The sequence below is a fragment of the Scleropages formosus genome, chromosome 23 (genome assembly GCF_900964775.1).
Source record: "Scleropages formosus chromosome 23, fSclFor1.1, whole genome shotgun sequence".
Taxonomy (NCBI): Eukaryota; Metazoa; Chordata; class Actinopteri; order Osteoglossiformes; family Osteoglossidae; genus Scleropages; species Scleropages formosus.
This window is the reverse complement of record NC_041828.1, coordinates 21,409,606-21,421,817: the sequence shown is the minus strand read 5'-3', so window position 1 is coordinate 21,421,817 and position 12,212 is coordinate 21,409,606. Positions and strand designations below refer to the sequence as shown.

General features: G+C 41.0%; 1 long non-coding RNA gene across 1 annotated transcript in view; it reads left to right on the top strand.

Annotated features, from left to right (window-relative positions):
- LOC114909401 (uncharacterized) overlaps positions 1-9,271 on the top strand; it is a 33,820-nt gene extending 24,549 nt beyond the window's left edge. The window contains exon 4 of the long non-coding RNA XR_003797285.1: positions 9,203-9,271. This is a non-coding gene — a long non-coding RNA (uncharacterized LOC114909401). The remainder of the gene's footprint in view (positions 1-9,202) is intronic.
- Positions 9,272-12,212: the final 2,941 nt, after the last annotated feature.

Sequence of the window (12,212 nt, the reverse complement as noted above, 5' to 3'; positions counted from 1 at the left end):
TCATGAAATTCTTCCTGAATGCTTCTCCACAGACCATGGACAAGGACAGAGACAATAGAAATACTGCATAAACAAAACACTGACAATGACAGTGAGTAGTGCAGTAGCAACAGCAATAAATAATGGTAACAGTAGTAACAATAAAACCAGTTGACAGCCAGAGAACTCAGAACGAGAGAATGAGAATAAGAATGCTTGAAGTCACAGTGTAATTTTATTTAGTACTTAGTTGAAGCACCTTTGGCAGCAATTACAGCCTCGAGTCTTCTTGGGTATGACGTGACAAGCTTTGCACACCTGAATTTGGGGATTTTCTGCCATTCTTCTCTGCAGATCCTCTCAAGCTCTGTCAGGTTAAATAGAGACCGTCAGTGGACAATTATTTTCATGTTTCTCTAGAGATTTTTGATTGGGTTCAAGTCTGGGCTCTGGCTGGGACACTCAAGGACATTCTCTCTGTGAATGTACAACATATGCATGTGGCTGTAGCCTGGACCATTTATTGTACCTACTATGTACCTAGACATGTCATTAATTACAAAACCTGGGTAACTGGGTGTTTGGGGTATTTCAACATCAGAAATCCATGCATTTATTCAGATTGTTAAAGAAATCTCTGACCTACAAGAGCTTTCATGGGTTTCACATACGTTTTCCCCAAGATTGTATCAAAACACAGTTGTTTACTTTAGCATACGTGCTTTGTAATTCAGTGCAAATTTACATTTTTTTGGACACTTAATTCTCATATGACTGCAACTCATATTTGCAGAGGCACCAATTCCAATAAAACAATGAACAGTAATGCCTTCTAGTTTTACAATAAGTTCTGGCTCTCATTCTGAATGAGTCAGGGGTGTGTGGCTTTAGCTTCTGCCAACCACATATGCAAACGGAGAATTACAAAAAAGACACGAAAAATATTTTGAAGTAGTATGGGGAAAAATGCTCCTGTTTGGTAATGACATTATTTGTTTCTTGTTACCTCCAGTTAGAAAATAATACACACATCATAGTTATGCACACACACACACATTTTCAGAACCGCTTGTCCCATACGGGGTCACGGGGAACCGGAGCCTAACCCGGCAACACAGGGCGTAAGGCCGGAGGGGGAGGGGACACACCCAGGACGGGATGCCAGTCCGCCGCAAGGATCATAGTTATATAACAAAGCTAATTATATTTAAGTTGTTTTGATTACATGCATAAGGTAAAGTTTTTTTTTTTTATTCTTAATGAACAGGAAAGGTATGCAACATTTGAAAGTATTTGTAAAATACAGAAGTCATACTAGGGTGGCAATGAAAAGTATGATGAAAATGAAGCCTTAATATTTTAGTGAAAGTCAGCTGGAAGGTTTTTCTGCCAAATATTTAAATGTAATATTTGCTCAGTAACAGACACACGTATTTGCTCAATAACATGTTCTATAACTGATACCTATTTCAATTAATTTAGTTCACATTTACATTCATTTATTTAGCAGATACGGGGGTGCGGTGGCGCAGTGGGTTGGACCACAGTCCTGCTCTCCGGTGGGTCTGGGGTTCGAGTCCTGCTTGGGGTGCCTTGCGACGGACTGGCGTCCCGTCCTGGGTGCGTCCCCTTCCCCCTACGGCCTTACGCCCTGTGTTGCCGGGTAGGCTCCGGTTCCCCGTGACCCCGTATGGGACAAGCAGTTCTGAAAATGTGTGTGTGTGTGTGTGTGTGTGTAGCAGATACTTTTCTCCTAAGCAACTTCCAATGAACTCTGTAGTTCAAGTTCAAGTTTTATTTGTCACAATAGACAACCATACTTAGTACGACTTTAGAACAAACAACTATGTATATCCTTCAAAACTGACTTTTAGGTAAAACTACCAGTTCCTGTCATGTTTCTCATGAGATATCTGTCAGAAAGAAAGTAAGTGCAGAGATCGTCTGAGTAGCTGAGTGGATGGGCGGTGGGCAGTGGGAATTGAAGCTGTTAGCGAGAGCACTGAGATGGGGAGTGACACTCAGGAGGCAGGCGTGTGTCCGAGGGCCTTCTTCGAGTTTGTGGTCGTGGTCTGGTGGGCGAGAGTCATGATCTGAAGAGCTGTGGATCAATTGCAATGGTCGTAGTCCAAAGAGCGTTGACCAAGGCGCAGAGCTGACTGCAAGAAAAAGCAAGATTTCTCAATGAGATTCTGCAAGTACTGCAGGTAAGTCTGCTTCTTTTAAAGATTGTTTTATTGAGGCTCAGGTGTTCTTCATGTGTGGAGCTTGCCATGATGACCTTCCCCTGTGGTCCACTTGTATAATCTCGCTGAGGTCGTGACACTTCTTACTTGTTCAGAGTATATTGTTCGTAATTCTTAGAAAACTTTAGTTGTTCTTTGGTTCTGCTGTCAGCAATTTTACTGTGAAATAGCACTGTTTAGAACTTGTGAGCTGTTTCAAGTACAGCACCTGGTTACAATGTCACAGCAGCAGTAAACAGAATTCCATATTAGTTGAGTTTGAAATTTAATTTGTTAAGCATTTTGACAGGACTTTGTACTTGCTTTTAGGCAGGGCAACTAGTACTCTTATAATGTTGTTTGCAATAGCTGTGTGTGCAAGTAAAACAGACAAAGTAGTACTATGTCATTTTGCTGAGCAAATGAGCTTTCACTGCTTTTCAAAAGCATATCTAGAGTCACTATAGATGTTTGCTGTTGAACCTGAGGCCAGCGTGCATGCTCTGGTTAATGCTACTAGCACTGCAACTTGTGCAGAGAAGTGATCTGGTAACCGTTCAGATGCTACTACAGCAGACGGAGAAGCAACAGCATATCCTGCTCATCTGTTCCCTTCAGTGACTTGGGCAGAACCATCAACAAACAATTCAAAATCTACGTTATTTAATAGTATTTCCGCAATTGCACTTGGAGATGAGTGCGTAAGCGTAACACAATCATGAGTCACCTCATTCTCATTCTCTAAAGAAAGATCAGTTATAGAAGACATAATACAAGTGGATGGATTAGTGACTGGGGCACTTTGTAAAATAACATTTGGGGCTGTAAGTGTCACTAACCAGTTTCTCCAGTGTGAGGAGATAACGGGGTGATTTTAGCCTGATTCATTAGTGCAGTATCATTGTGGTATATTCTGACTGTCAAGATTTGTGACATTAGCTGATTAATCTCAACTAGAGACATGTCATAAAGATGCATTTTCCTGGACAATGCTCTCCTGAACTCAGAAAAGTTCACTCGTGCTAAAGGCTAAACTCTGAGCAAGTCCTTCTATTGCCTCAGGGCCTAGCGCTTTGATGACCGTTTGGACCTGGACTGCAGGAGGTGCAGACGGAATAATGTCAATCTCTTCTACTCCACTTTGAACCCTTTTTCTTGCTCCACACACTTTGACTGCACTAACTGCCTTATCCATCCCTTCACTGTCACTAATACACACATCATCATTACCCTCATAGTTAAATAAGGACTGTAAGTCAGGATAGATATTATCTGAATGTGTGGGTTTTTTCAAATCACCTTCTGAAGTCTGCTTAGGACTCTACTTCTTAGTGAAAGACAATACTTGGGCACATAGTTCTTTATTGTGCTCTTCTACTTTAGCAATACAGTGAGCTTGCTCTTGTGCTATTGCTAAACAAAATTCTCTGTGGCAACAGATAATTCCCTTTATATTTTTCTTTCTGATACATCTGCCAAATACATTTTTGCATTCTTTAATGGACCATACTTTATCTGGACGAATGCCATATTTCTGTACCAAATTCTGAATCTGTCACTATTGCATCCATGTGTTCTCCCAGAATTTATTTGAACTCGCTATCAGTCCACGAAGGGGTAGCTAATCCATTTTTCTTAGTTGTGGGGATCAGTCTAAAATTCTTTCTAAACATTTTGATTAGTATTTCTCTGATGCAACAGGGAAAAAAACTGTCACAAAACTGCTCTTTGATTGTCACTAAGAGCTTCTCTGACTTGGCAGAGGATAAACTAAACTCTTCCCCAGCAAAGCAGAGAATAAACCAAACTCGTCCCTGGCAAAACAGAGGATAACTTGTTTGTTAACACACAACTGTTGTTAACCTTCCCTGATAAAACAGAGGATAAACTAAATCCTTCCCTAACAAAGCATAGGATAAACCAAATTCTTCCCTGATGAGGCAGAGGATAAACCAAATTCTTCCCTGACAAAGCAGAGGATAAATCAAATTTTTCCCTGACGAAGCAGAGGATAACCAAATTGTTAACACACCCTGCAAATGTTGTTAACATTCCCTGCTGAAGCAGAGGATGAACTGTTTGCTAACACACCCTATAGCTGTGTTTAACACTTCCCTGGCAAACCAGAGGATAACCTAAAATACTGGTCTGTAGCAGTTCTTTGGATAGAGTGACACTCACCAAATCGTAGACAAGCCGAGTAAGTTCAGTCTGGATCGATGTAAGACAAGCAACTGTATCCAGGTCACGTCACCAAAACCATTGGGAATTTGCAGCAAAGACCAGGAGACTTGGAAGTATCTTCAGCAGGATTCTTTATTGCAGATGAGAGCATCAGTCTACAACATCGGAACATGTTGTTTCGCATTGTAGTAATCAAGTCTAACTAAGGGAGACATACATTGTGCTTTTATAGGCATTCAGTGGTCAGTCCTTAAAGGTGTGACCTTACACAAAGCTTTAGAGGTGATACCTTCAAACAAAGCATCAAAGGCAAGGAAGCCTTCATAGAAATCAACCCCTGACTGCTAGCTACCCCAAACTTCCTTATCACCAAATGGTTTGACCACCACCTGGTAACAAGAACTGGGATATGTCAACATTCTTACACAGTTTCGTTTAGATTCAAATAATAACAAGTAATCACTGTGACCATATTAGCAGGAAGACCCATTCAACTGTAAATTTGATCTAATCATGCAACAGATGTTGCCTTGAATGCCCACAAGCAATGTGTATAGCGCAGCAATACTTACCTTGATGTTTTCATATGATAATATGGGATACACAGATGGTCAATTGATCTTAAAGTGACCCTGAATTGTGGATTCCTACACAGTGTAACATGGAACTTCACTTAGACAATCCTTCAACATGTGTTTACAATGCATGAACAACAATGTACTGCAGGTGGTAGAAAAGCACCATTGTGACTTTTCAGACACCAAGTCTGAACTTCCCATCTGTTCCAGTGACAACAGATGTTTAAGTTAGGCAAGTAACAGTATAGCACAGCAATAATAATATAGATTGAACAGTGCAGAACAATACAGCTATAGTTAATGTTCAGATTTTTTTTGTTTGCTAATTCAAAAAAAATACTTTGAAAAGAATGAAAATAGAATTTCATGTGCTATGAGCAAGTGGTAAATATAACTTTAATGCAATTATATACTGTAATATTTTTACTGGTTTAAAACTGTGTCAAAAGGAACAATTTGGAAGGATGAGATTTAAATTTGAAACTCTGACTTTCACTGGCACCCTCACTCACACTCTTGTGCATTTTACAACAGAAGAATATCATGTACTTAAGCGAGGAGAGGCATCCAATGCTTAGATGCAGAGATTGGTGTGTCAGCTGAGAAACCAACCAGACATCAACCACTAGTAGTGTTTGACAAAGTGTTCTGAACCCCGAACCTTCTACGCTCTTCCTGTTGTATGTATGAATACTTTAAATCATGATTCCTGAGTTTTGAGAATTGAAAAGCTTATAATGTAGGTTAAGTTAGGTTTTCTGAAAGATTGCTGCTAGATCTGTTGAATACTAACGCAAATTAGGTCAAGAAGCATACACAAAGTAATCAAATATATATATATAATGTACATATATATGTAGAAAATAATATTTATAATTAGATAAATTAGTTCACAAGTGATTGAATAGGCAAACATTTGAATGCAAGAGGGAAATAGTGGACTGAAGTAAGAAGATGAGTGAAGTGAAGAGGTGCTGGGTGCAGGGGTGTTTTTAGTTAATAGGTTGTCATGGGCAGAGAGGGAGATGCAGGATGGTAGACCCAAGTGTAAGATTTTTATTGAGCTGGACGAACAAGGCAAGTATCCTGGTCGAGGACAGGCGAAGGGTCAGGTCAGTCAGCACACATTGTTCAGGGATGTGAATCCAGGGACGTGGTTTTGAAGGGATGAAGCAATGAGTCGGTACTGTGAGAGTCTTAGAGCTGGGCAAGGGAACAAGGAGGAGAGGAGCAAAGAGCAAGGAGAGAGTTCAGGATGCTGGTGTGCGCAGAGATGACAATTGTCTCTAGTGAGATTCCACAACTGGAAGGAGGTGGTTCAGTGTCTTATGGTTACCCGTCCTAATTAGCCTCAGGTGTCCTTGTCAGGGGTGCAGTGGAGGGCATGACACAGGTTTGCACATAATTTTGTGACAACTGGAATTTATAAATTGGTCTTGGATAACATCAAGTCTGTGAAAGAGAAGTCTAATTGTTTATCAACAAATAATTTGTTAGCACGATTCACAGAGTTTTCCATTTCATTGCCCTCATTCTGAGAACAAAATGGACTCTGAAGTGAGCACCAGAGTTTCTCCCCATACTTAATTGATTGCTGATCTGACACTTGATATGAAGGAATGCCAAATTTCTTACAGTTTTGTCTATTTATTCTGCTGCACTGGAACATACAAGAAGAGTTCAGGTTAAGAGTTTTGATCAAGAGAACTGCAGGGGACCCTTCATAAGACTCACATTAGCAACCTTCTTGCCACATTTCCCTGCTTGCACTGTTTTCCAAGGATGCATCTACAGGTAGAACCTGTTTTGGGATGCAGACAGTCGGTGGTGACCTTGGGGAAGGACTAAAGAAGGTGTAAATGCACAATGGACCCCTGTGGCAATTCAGGTCCAGGGTCTCAGTGTGATAATCACAAGACAAACCTTTGTGGAGATATACATTCACCAGCCACTTTATTAGGTACACCTTGCTAGTATCAGGTTGGACTCCGTTTTGCCTTCAGTACTGCTTTAATCCTTTGTGGCATAGATTCAACAAGGTGCTGGAAACATTCCTCAGAGATTTTGGTCCATGCTGAAATGATAGCATCATGCAGTTCCTGCAAATTTGTCGGTTACACATCCATGATGCGAATCTCCCATTCCACCACATCCCAAAGATGCTCTATTGGATTGAGATCAGGTGACTGTGGAGGCCATTTGAGTATAGTGAACTCATTGTCATGTTCAAGAAACCAGTTTGAGATGATTTGAGCTCTGTGACATGGTGCATTATCCTGCTGGAAGTAGCCATCAGAAGATAGATACATTGTGGTCATAAAGGGATGGACACGGTCAGCAACAATACTCAGATAGGCTGTGGCATTTAAACAATGCTCAATTGGTACTAAGGGGCATAAAGTGTGCCAAGAAAATATCCCCCACCCTATTACACCAATACCACTAGCCTGAACCATTTATACAAGGCAGGATGGATCCATGCTTTCATGTTGTTTATGCCAAATTCTGACCCTACAATCTGAATGTTGCAGCAGAAATTGAGACTCATCAGGCCAGGGAATGTTTTTCCAATCTTCTATTGTCCAGTTTTGGTGAGCCCGTGCAAGTTATGGCCTCAGTTTCCTGTTCTTAGCTGATAGGAGTAGCACTGTGGTGTTTTACACCAAGAACAAATCATTGAGAGTTTTGTAAAAGAAAGGTTCCTGCCAGCCTGTAGGGTGTAAGTTGACAAAGGATAATTGTCATTGGTTATTTCTTAAGTGAAGCAGGAATTGTTATTGACAGCACTATATATATATATATATATATATAGCATGGGCTTTTTCCATGTGGGAACAGATGAGGTTCTGCAGTATGAAGTGAGATTGTGACATAAGCTACTGCTCTTAATAAACTCTTATTTGTGCACTCTGAGTGGTCCAGTGCTTTGTTTCAGTAAAGCCTCCAAAGAACGGTGTACCTTCCTTTCAGACACCACAGGCACCGGATGTGGTCTTCTGCTGCTGCTGTAGTCCATCTGCTTCAAGGTTCGATGTGTTGTGTGTTCAGAGATGCTCTTCTGAATACCTTGGTTCTAACAAATGGTTACTGTTGCCTTTCTATGAGCTCGAACCAGTCTGGCCATTCTCCTCTGATCTCTGGCATCAACAAGGCATTTTCAGCCACAGAACCGCCACTCACTAGATATTTTCTCTTCTTTGGACCATTCTCTGTAAACCCCAGAGATGGCTGCACATGAAAATCCCAGTAGATCAGCAGTTTCTGAAACACTCAGCGCAACCCATCTGGGGCCAACAACCATGCCATCTTCAAAGTCACTTAAATAACCTTTATCATCCATTCCCCCCCCCCATTCTGATGTTCAGTTTGAACTTCAGCAGATCATCTTGACCATGTCTACATGCCTAAATGCATTGAGATGCTGCTATGTGATTGGCTGATTAGATATTTGTGTTAACGAACAGTTGAACAGGTGTACCTAATAAAGTGGTCGGTGAGTGTAGGGTCTTAGCATGGCATTTACCAGGACAACCCTTGCGATGATCTAAACATTCAATTTCATTGCACACCATGGTCATCCACATATTCTTGTAATGATCAACAATCATTCAATACATTTATTCATTTAAATGAAAGGTTTCTCTAAAGCAACTCACAATTATTCACCTACTTAAACAGCTGGATAATTTTACTAGAGCACTTTAGGGTAAGTACCTTGTTTAAAGGTACTACAGCTAGATGTGGTAATCAAACCTGCAACCTTTGCATCCAAAGGCAGTAGCTCTAACAACTATGCTACTAGCTATCCCTATTAGTGATAGCTCTTACTGCTGATGCACAGTGATATTGTTTTCAGGTTTTTTTCTCTTTTTCCCTCTCAGAGGACCCCAATGAGCACCTCTGCATAGAGTTCCTACTGTTAGTCCTTTAATTAAACTGCTCCCAGGGGACAGTTCATCATTTGTTGTGGGGAGTTTTGCAGTGTTCCTAGCTCAGCAGAAAGCATGCTGCCTCCCATTAAAGGCTTGCCTACGTGCTTTATGTTTTAGTGTAGTCTCTGCAGCAATGTGCTGTAACTGAACAAAGCAAATGTTTTGGCAACTTATGGGTAATTTTAAGTAAAGCTTCTATTTCTCTTTCATAAGTCAGAATGTGAGCATAAATTGCTCTATGGTATAAATTTGGGGGGGGGGTAGCTAAAGTTATCTAACTGACCCCTGTTGCTACCACAAACAGGATTCAGATGGAGCTCCACAGAAGGAGGATCTGCTCCACCCAGCTAATGTCTTTGCCCACAGCACCCAGGTAGTATCATCTACATCTGATTAAAGAGCCTGCGCTTCTGGAATATTTTTCCTCAAATGGCATAAAGTGGAAGTTCATAGCAGAGAGAGCACCTTGGTGGGGTGGATTGTGGGAACGATTAATCCTATCGGTGAAAACAAGTCTGAAAAGAATGATGGGGAGAGCTTCATTGAGCTTTGAAGAATTGTCTTCGTTGCTGACAGAGGTGGAGGAGATAGTTAATTCAAGGCCGCTCACGTTTGTGTACAGTGAGTTGGAAGAACCTCAACCATTGATACCCGCACGTCGTCTTGTTGGGAAAAGACTTACCTCCTTACCACCAAAGTCTTTCCCCATTGAGTGTCAAGCCACCAACACCGGCAAAGAGGAACTCACACGAAGATGGAAATATCATCAGAGGCTTCTGAATGAGTACTGGAAGCGATGGAGAACTTGAAGTCTGCACATGCCAATAAGACACTCCCTCCTACTTCGCTAAAGGAAGAAGATCTGGTCTTGGTTGGAGATGACCGAATTCCACAGCAGATCTGGAAAATTGGGATAATAAAGGAGGTGATCCTAGGCAGAGATGGACGTGTGAGGTCGTGGACTGTGCATCTTCCAGCTGGGACTGTATTAAAAAGACCTGTTCAGTGTTTATATCGTTTAGAAATTTGATTGTGCTACGGTCTTCATGGGGGGGGGGAGATGTAGTATTTTTTATTGTTTGAGTTGGTGCTCTTGATGTTGTGTGGAAAGGTGTTGTTTGTTTGTATTTGGTTGTCAACTTGTAATTGCTGATGAGTGATTGGCATTGAGTTTAAATTGTACAATTTGGAATGTGATTTATAGAACTGCAACTAGATCTCCATATGTTAATTACGTTCTTTGTTTTAACGTAAATGCGATAGTAGTAGAGAAGAGTTCTGCCTCAGACTGTACGACGGGAGCGATGGATGTTTTGTTGGTATTTTATTAAATGTAACGTTGTTATTAGAAAACCCAGAAGTCGGTCTCATCATTTGCGAGCTCAAGAAGCTGCAACGGGGTTAGTGACAACAGGGTGCCCTGCAACGGGCTGGCATCCTGTGCTAGGTGTGTCCCCTCCTCCTCCAGCCTTACACCCTATGTTGGTGGGTTAGGCTCCAGTTTGCCACGAAGGTTGGGTGTAGGGTTAGCAACCCTGCCCTGTTGAGAAATGCGGTGGCCTGGGAATGGACGCTTGGTCAGTGAAAATAAGACAATCCTCTCTGCAGGACATGATCAGCACTATGGTGCAAGCTTTGCTTGACTGGAAGCCAGTGAGCAACCGTATTATCAGCACATTTTCAAACACAGCATGCAAAAATTACCATCATCCAAGTGTATGCGCAAGTCAAAGATGGAAGAGACATATTTTACAACTTATTACAACATTTCCTAGCCAGTAGGCAGGAAACCGAACATGATGTCCAGTGTCGAACTGGGAAAGCATCATCAGTATTTCAGCAGATGTGGTGGATTTGGTCTTCTTTTATTAACACAAACATCAAAATCTAATAGTACAACAGCATCGTGATCCCAACAGCCATCTATGCCAGTGAAACTTGGAAGATTTCAAAAAGGATAGCCCACAAACTGAGCGTTTTTCACCAATGCAATTTACGTCAAATTCTGGGTATCTCCTACCACTATCGGGTCACAAATGAAGAAGTGTTAAAACGTAGTGGTCTGATGCGGCTGAAAGACACTGTTGCTGAATGACAAATGCAACTAGCAGGTAACATTTTGCGACTCCCGGACCAGAGACTTCCAAAGGTGGAGATGCGATGAGTGCTGCCAAAGGGAAAGCGTAGACAGGGTTGACCACTGAAAACATGGCATTCCACCTTTCAAGAAGACCTCAGGATCATGAACATTGAATGGACGGATGCTGAGATCATTGCTGCCAACAGAGCCTATTGGAGAACACTCGTTGCTCAATACATCAACCAACATGGGAGGAACTAACTAACTAACTAACATATTTAATCTGAATCAGATCCCATGGTCATCATCATCGTTTCACATTAATATTCCAGCGAAAGACACAGGACCTGGGCTGGATTAACATAGGATCTTAGCTTCATTGCATATGGTGTCTGCAAGAAGTGTCCCATGTGAAGTGCTTCACCACAGGCCAGAATGAAATCTGGAAAACTTGGGCTCCATCTTATTTTGGGTATCATTCAGCAAGGAAGTGCATTACAAAACTCCCTGTATAAGATTACAGAAGCATTTAGCAAAGAATATAAGATAAATAATAATTACAAATATTAAATATTTTTTTGACTCAAATGAACACCAGGTAGACTTGAGATTATCCAGTACTATCTCTACAGGCAGTTTCAGATGTGAGTTGGAAAGCAGTGTAAGGAAGTTTAAGGAGGAATGATAAATGAAATTTAGTCTTGCTTAGACTGAGACAGAAAGAAGTCATGCATTGAGAGCTCTACATTACATATAATGAATCTGAAAATAGAAAAATAAAGCATACTGTCTGGTGTATATTAAATATGCTGACAAACTACTACTACATTAATCCGCTGTCATTAACTGATCCTTCCTAAAATCTGAATGACTCAAAACTGAATAACAGAACAAAATAGTGGTGAAATATATTCTTATATAATCAGCCAAGGGACAAACACATTTACTATTACCTTTTGTAGAACACAAGAAAATAACATCAAATTAAAACTGCCAAAATGTAGTAAACACAGACTGTTCACATATTGTAGCATTAAAATATTTATGAGACCATTTATCATATTCAGCTGAGCCAGGATACAGCCTCACCTCCCACTCTTTGGCTGAGATGACTGCTTTGGACTCCTGCCCCCTTGTTCTTAATGGTTCATTCCTCTTGATCACTGTAAATCCACACTCCTGGCATGAGTCTTCTGTTCCTTCACTATACATTTCTGGGCTCCAGTGGATGAAG